Source organism: Thamnophis sirtalis, unplaced genomic scaffold (genome assembly GCF_051295495.1).
Source record: "Thamnophis sirtalis isolate CommonGarterSnake01/CBP01778 unplaced genomic scaffold, rThaSir2_p1.2 scaffold_9, whole genome shotgun sequence".
Taxonomy (NCBI): domain Eukaryota; kingdom Metazoa; phylum Chordata; class Lepidosauria; order Squamata; family Natricidae; genus Thamnophis; species Thamnophis sirtalis.
This window is the reverse complement of record NW_028261389.1, coordinates 47,689,952-47,697,794: the sequence shown is the minus strand read 5'-3', so window position 1 is coordinate 47,697,794 and position 7,843 is coordinate 47,689,952. Positions and strand designations below refer to the sequence as shown.

The 7,843-nt window shown below is 39.3% G+C and overlaps 1 pseudogene; it reads right to left on the bottom strand.

Moving 5' to 3' along the window:
• Window positions 1–603: 603 nt before the first annotated feature.
• LOC148044110 (E3 SUMO-protein ligase KIAA1586-like) lies at window positions 604–7,380 on the bottom strand (annotated as a pseudogene).
• Between the last annotated feature and the right edge of the window lie 463 nt (window positions 7,381–7,843).

Below are 7,843 nucleotides of genomic sequence, written 5' to 3'. Positions count from 1 at the left end.
GGATCTGTTTCTTCGTTGTGATTCAACTTGTAATCTTTTCTATTTATGTCATCCATATCTCCTCTGTTTTTTTTTTCTTTTATAGTAGCAATTAAAAGAGTGTTGAAGCTTATCTAGCTTTTCTGTGACAACAGATAGTTTTTGAAACTGAAGTCACAGTTTCTGCCATCAGGGAGGCACTTTTTGCTATAAAATCAACTGAAATTATTTCTGTCATGGGCTTCTTGGACATAACCTCATGGACTGATAAATTTCCCATCTGTTGTAACTCCATTAATGAGAGTTCGTACCCTTGTGTCAGTAAGCCTGGCTTGCAGTGATTAAAGAGTGCTAATGTCCTCAAGCCCAGATGAACTAAGCTGTTTTAATAAATTGTATTTATTACTTAAAGGGAATGAATCATTGTCACTCACAGTTGTAAACTCTTGGACTGATAAGAGACTCTCAATCTTCAATTGTTTAGGTACTTTCCAAGGGCTTGCCTGTCCCAAACCCATTCTTGGTCATTTCTATTAAAACCCATTATCAAGCCAATTATCAAACAGAATATATGTTAAGTTCAATTTTGTTGCCATTGTGGATCCCAAAACTATAAACTACAAATCACTCTATATAAAAGAGGTACAGAAGACAAGTGATTAAACACTCTTTCAGATTCTTTGCAATAATGCTGGCAAACACGGTGGTTTTAATTTTGTTTGCAATGAATTCAACTATTTTCACTGCAGATCTCTGTGAATGCAAGCCTACTCCCAGATCTACTCCAATCCCAGTTAGCAAATCTACCTGCCCTTCAATGTCTGAGAATGGTTTGCATCTTTGTGCCAGATTGTAAACAGAAAAAATATTTTTCTAGTACTGGATAAATGTTTGCCAGTTGACTTATCTATGGATTTGGTTAAAGCATCCTGCTCCCGTTGTTTACTGTTCTCTCTACAAATAATGTATGATTTTGATTGAAAATGTTCCTTCATTTTTTTTCTGAGAGATAATTGCTGATTCTCCTTATTTGTCCCTGCTGCCTCAACCTGGAAATTTTTCCACTCTCTAGAAACATGAATATCTTTCTCTAATGAGAACCCATGTTTAGCACAGTACTCACAACCTAACTTTTTATTGGATACTGCCAGTCCATCATATTTGTCCTTGAAGTTTCTGTATTGCTGCAAACTCCACCAGTCAGGAAGTTTTGGAACTTCAATGGAGGAGATAGACTTGCTGTTTTCTCCGACTTCAAGTGGTGGAAGTGGTTGTGCTGGTGCTGGTGCTGGCACTGGTGCTGGTACTGCTGGCACTGCTGGTGCTGCTGCTGGTGGTGCTGCTGCTGGCGTGGTGCTGCTGGTGGTGCCAGTGACTGTTGTGGGTCAGCTGATTGCTCCTGTCTTGGTTCTTTGGAGAAGAAAGCGGTCATATTCTGTTGCCTCTTCTTCATCCTGTTAAATAATACTAACTGCAAAAAGAAATAAAATAATATTGGACTCGATTGTAGTTGTAAGCTGAGGACTACAGGTCCTCAGTTTTCACCCAACAATGTACGGTCTTTTCAGGAAGGATGTCCCCCAACAAAAGGAAAGATATAGTTTTTCATCAAAGAAGTTAGATCAAGAAGAATGAATGTCATAGGTAGATTCACAGAGTAATAAAGATTTCTTTTTCTGAAATTTATTCCTCAGTTCAAAAAACAGGAATATATGAATTAGGTTCAGTACTTAAGTCAGTCCAAGTAGCTATTCAAGAGTTAGTGGTGTCGGAGGGAGGCGAAAGATTTATACGATCTGAAGAGAAACCAGAGGGAGGAGCCAACGTCACGACAACACATCACACGGACCCGACAGTCCAGGTCCGTCGATGAAACTTTTGTCTTTGGACGGTCCGGTAGGACCTAAACCGTCCCGAAGAGACGATGACAGGGAAGCCAAAGCCTTGCTGGTCACAGGAACATCGCAAAGTCCCTGTTTGACCCAAGGGTAGTGCTTCCAACTGAGGACAAAGAGGCAGCCCCCAGGCTGGCATAGTCAGAGATGGCTCCTGAAGGAAGAGACAAAGCGAAAGCGTTCCATCTGGTGAGGTTTTTTTTTCTTTTTTTACTTTTAGAAGATCCGTGTTAAGAAACTTTTTTTCTTGATTTCCTGCTCTAGTTAGTAACGATGTTTTGTGGATTGAAGTAATTGCAACATTTCCTGTCTCCCTGCTTGTAGTCTATGGACTGATCTTTTTTTTTATTTTTTCCTTTTTACTACCCTAATTTTTTTTTGTTAGCTAAATTAAATTTCTTCTCTTACTTCAACAAATTTTTCTTTCTATTGGTTAAAGCTATATGAAAGATATTTAAGGGAAAGCAAAAATAATAACAATTGACTAATTATTGAATCTGCCACCTGGAAGCCAAAGTCTGAACTTTGTTTCTGTTTTGGATACAATGTATCCTTTGTTCTGCTTCACTTGGTTTCACTGACCTTGCAATGGAAGGGTTTGGAATTTGCTGGTAATACTTGATAAGACTCAAAGCACGAAACCTATTTTTGTTAGTGCTTCTTGTAAATATTTTGGCAAGAGAAAACCCTCCTATTTTAAAAACTTTGAAAGAACTGGTGTTTAAGATTCAAAATAAATACATACACATTTCCTAAAAATTTGACAAGTTAGAGAGGCAGATTCCTTTTCCTATTTTTTTTCCTTTATATTTCTTTGCATTTTGAAAAATGGATCAATATTCAGAGGAAGAAAATCTAACAATCCAAAACATCCTGGCTGGACTTCAAAATATTGCAGAAGGACTTGAGAGATTTGACAAGAAATGGGACAGCTTATGGGGTGCTACAGTTAAAGAGGAGGGGGTTGGAGCCCCAGAGATCAAAGAAGAGAATGGAAACATAGAAAATAAAGATAAAATGTCAGATGAATCCATCAATGGACTAAATACGAGCGAAAGTGAAAAGAAGGGAAGCTGGAAAAGTGTTTTTGACAACTTGGAGCCTTTCTTTCAACTTCAAGATGCAGGAGGAAAAAAAGAGTGAAAAAGATGGAACTAAGAAGACAAATATATCCAGAAACAAGTTTGATAACCAAAGTTAAGCCTACATTAATAACAATTAAAGAGCAACGAAACTACATGAGAGATTCTTTAAGCTACAGAGTGTGGAGAGAAATGTTAAACTCTAAAAAGATTCTAATAACTGAAATGATACAACTGCTGGTGAGAGAGAAAGGATTATTTTGCTACTGGAAAGACATTGGCTGATAATGCCAATTGATGATAAAAATTAGCTAATTTTTGATGGTTAATAAGTAGGGATTTTAGTATTTTGTAGACTCTTATAGATTATCATTGAATGTTTAGTTGCTAAAATATAATATATTTGATATTAACAATGAAAGGATAACCTTAATTAGGATAAATAACCAGGCCACAAATTGCAAATGAGTTTTGGTGGTATGATAAAGTCTATTAATTTGTGTTTCAGACCTTGTTATGAAGCTATAAATAATTTGGATTAGAATAAGAGGTGATGTGATGTAAATAGCAAACAATTGTTTTCTTTTCTTCTCTGTCTTTCTCTAATTACAATAATAAAAGGGAATGTTAATGCATATCTTGGAGATTATCAACTAGACACTTTAATTTGGTTCCACCACAAAACCGTGATGCCCTTATCTGCGCCGACATAAGTGCGGAGGCAAATCTGCGGCGTCCGAAGCGCTAAGAAAAACACGACCCTACCGCCGCGACAACAGCGCGGTGACAGAAGGGCGGTCTACATGCTTCATTCTTTGCCTCCAAAGGTAGCCCTCCTCCTCCAGCTGACAGCGGCAGCGGGCATGGGGAAAAGCGGGCTGTCCAGCAGCAGCAGCCCATGGGAAGGGTCCAGCTCAGCCGCGGGGGTCAGCAGGAAGCCCGCGGGGGGCCCGAGCAGGGCCGCTGATGCCGGCGGCGGAGGAGGACGCGGCAGCGGCGGCGGCTGAGGCTCTCTCGGGGCCAGCAAAGCGGGCTTGCCCGGTGGAGGCAGGCCGCCCTCTTCTTCCTCAACGCCACCAACGCCGCCCGCCCTGCCTCTTCCTCTGGGGGAGGCGTTGGTGGAGGAGGAGGACGCGGCAGCGGCGGTGGCTGAGGCTCTCCCGGGGCCGGCAAAGCGGGCTTGCCCGGCGGCGGTGGCTGCCCATCCAAGGAGATGTTGTTGAGGAAGAAGAGGGCGGCCTGCCTCTGCCGGGCAAGCCCGCTTCGCCGGCCCCGGGAGAGCCTCAGCCGCCGCCGCTGCCACGTCCTCCTCCACCGCCAGCATTGGCGGCCCCGCTTGGGCCCCCCACGGGCTTCCTGCTGCCCCCCGGGCTGAGCTGGACCCTTCCCGTGGGCTGCTGCTGCTGGGCAGCCCGCTTTGCCCCATGCCTGCTGCCGCTGTCAGCTGGAGGAGGAGGGCTACCTTTGGAGGCAAAGAACGAAGCCCTTCTGTCGCCGCGCTGTTGTCGCGGCGGTGATGACACGCAGTGATGACATCGCGGCTTTAGTGACGCGGTTTAATCACCGCTATTTTGCGTAGCGCAGTTTTGTCGTGCCACACTTTAATTTGGATTAGAAATGGCAAACAATGGTCCTTTTTTGTCTATCTTTCAACTATAAAAACAAAAGGGAAGGTTGACATATACTTTGGTGATTATTAACTAGAAATGTCAACATTTTTCCTTTTCCCTTTAGATTGTCTTAGACTTTAAATGGTCATTTTGTTAACACATATTAATAGATTGTTATTTAGAGATTGTTGCTTTTTGCGTTTGTGGAGAGAAGAGGAGAGAAAAATGTAAATAACCCCTAGTTAACTGTTCTGACCCCCCTTGACGGCTCGTTAACAAACGCAGACAATTAAACTTAAAAGGACTTTGCTTTATCAGTTTTCAGTTCAAACTGGCTTCGAGCCCAAAAATAACATAAACATCACTCTCCGATAAGAATTCAAAACAAAATTCTTACAAGCAATATGCACTTCTTCCGAAGTCTTCACGGATCAGTTTACAAGAAACACCAAAGCACTTGTCCAAGTGTAACAGGCATAAATCACGATTAGTAATCAAACAATATTTTACCAAACATGGAACACACGAAGGAACGTTGACTCCAGCGACTGGGGCGTGGCAGCATCTGTCATTTTATCTCCAAACCTCCTTCTAACCACTCCCAGCTCCCTAATGAATCTTGATCCCGAAAAGACTCTCAGCAGAACTTCTGAGTCACAACAGTTAACTATAATAATAATAATAAAGATAAAGAGGAAATGTTAGATGTTCTACTAATTGACTTTTTTTTTCTTAGAATATGTTATAAAGATATAAAGATATGGCAGATTGACTGGAACTGAGGCAAGGGGAAAAAATGCCTGCAGGTGGCTGTGTTTTTGAATCTTAACTAAATGAAAATTGTGGTATGGTGACAGTAAAATATATAAATTTTTAACATATACAATTTAAACTGAATGGAATATATGTGATTGTGGACAGAACACACGAACTGTACTTGTGACCAATGGATACGCTTTCTACAAGATGTAATGAAAGATGATGCTTTTCTTTTTGTGTTTTTTCTGTAATAAAACTAATAAAAAAAATTATTAAAAAAAAAAGAGTTAGTGGTGTCATGGTTAGAAATAATGGTAAAGCAAGATATGGATTTAAAACCTGAAATATTTTGTTGGGTATTTCAAAGGGAATACAATGCATATTTAATTTTACAATATTAACAGCTGCTGGAATTGTGTTTGCACAACAGTGGAAAAACAAAGATATGAAAATGAATAAAGAAAATATTAGAATGTTAAGGAATGAATAAATTGACAATTAAAATCAAGGAAAAGGCTTTGAATCCTTTTTTTCACATGGGGTTTGTTTTATCAATGGCTAACTAAAGAAACCAAAGTTAGACATCTAAAAATATGAAAGAAAACATCAATTATGTAAGGAAAGGTCACTAAAATGTATAAGCAAATATTAGAACGTGATCATTATTAACTTGTAGATAACTGCAGGGCATTACACACACACACACACACACACACACACACACACAAACTATGACAGTGCCAGGAAAATACCAAAAGAATAACAGTTTCCCCCCAAAAGACTGCCAATGAAACCAGTTTTTCCCCTAACCCTAAGGACAGGAAAGACAAAGCCACTGGAATAAAAACCATCAAGGCATTGTGGGAAGTATAAAGGACAATGCCAGAAAGTTCACAGAACCAGAAACCACAGAAAACAGTGGTTTCCCCCTTTCAGAAAACGCCAGACAAAAACACCAGCTGAAAGGTATATTCTTAAGTACACCCATTAGGACAAAGGCTAAAAATAGTTCGTCTAGAACTCTCTTTTCCTGTTTCCTGGCAGAACTAATCCCCAGGATAGGAAAGACAAAAGACCTGGGACCAAGATTAACCCAGGAAAACAAAAGCAGGGCAATCAGAAACCATCAAAACCCACCAAGCTGCAGGAGCTCACAAAGCAGCACACAGCTCAACATATGAAAGCAGCCATGAAGTCACATAAAAGCAACCACCTCACAATTACCTCAAAAACCAGGTATCACACAGAAACACACAAAATCTCACAAAGCTGGCTTGCACTAACCTGCCCATATAAAAACAGCCATTTTGAGGCACATAAAATTATGTGCCTCAAAATGTCTGCTTTTATATGGGCAGGTTGGTGCATAGTTCACGAGATTTTGTGTGTTTCTGTAGTGAATTCAGTACAGAAATAAACACACAAAATCTCGCAAACCATGCACCAACCTGCACACTTAAAAGCAACATATTGCATCACAAATAAAACATTTCCAAAAAGCAATAACATTTCTTGTAATAAAAATTTCTTGAAAACAATAAATAAAAAACATTCCATAAAAACAATAAAAAAAACATTTCCTGAAAACAATAAATAAAAAATTCCATAGAAACAATTTTTAAAAAATCCTGAAAACACTAAATTAAAAAAACATTCCCTAAAAACAATTAAAAAAAACATTTCCTAAAAACAATTAAAAAAACATTTCCTCAAAAAAATTAATAATAAAATATCCTAGTAAAATAATAAAAACATAAAGAGGAAAAAAAACCTAGTCACTTACTGGTGACTGGCTGGCAAGGGTGGCCGCTTACCTTCTCAGTCAGCACTCCACCCCTTGCCCTATTAACAACAAAAACCCCACTGAGCTGCTGATGGGTCAGCACCTGCGAACCCCCCTGGATAGACTGCACCCACTCTATTCGGGGGAGCAGCCTTGTAACCTGGGGGCCCCTCCTTGCAGTTTTGGGGTGGGGATTTGGTTTGGGCTAAGTCCTTCTCGGGGGATCCGAAGTGGGTGCCTGCCACCTTCACCTCTGTAACTGTTATTGACATTGTGATTATCTTCAATATATCACACAGAATAAAAGCGTAGTTATAGCTATTCATAATAAATGCTAAACTGATAACTGCTTAATTAATGAATGAAATGATTTTTAAAACATTTTTTAAACTTTTGAAGGCATGAAAATCAGACGTTAAATAATAAAATGTAATTTGTATAAGCCTAATTTATATTATGATAATTATATAACTATAATATGTACATTATCTTATAATCTTATTGAGTAGCACAAGCAGGAGTTTTGAAACAAATATTAAAGATCAAAGGGAAAAGTAGGCATTCTTGCCATTGAAAAAAATGGATGAAAAATGTACCATTGTACCAACTTTCACAAACTATTCACAAACACATACACATGCAAACAGAAAATATTCCAAAATTTAGGAAATTATTCAAAGTAAAATTCTGCCCTCATACATCTATTAGCTGATAAAATGCAAACTAGATCAGAGG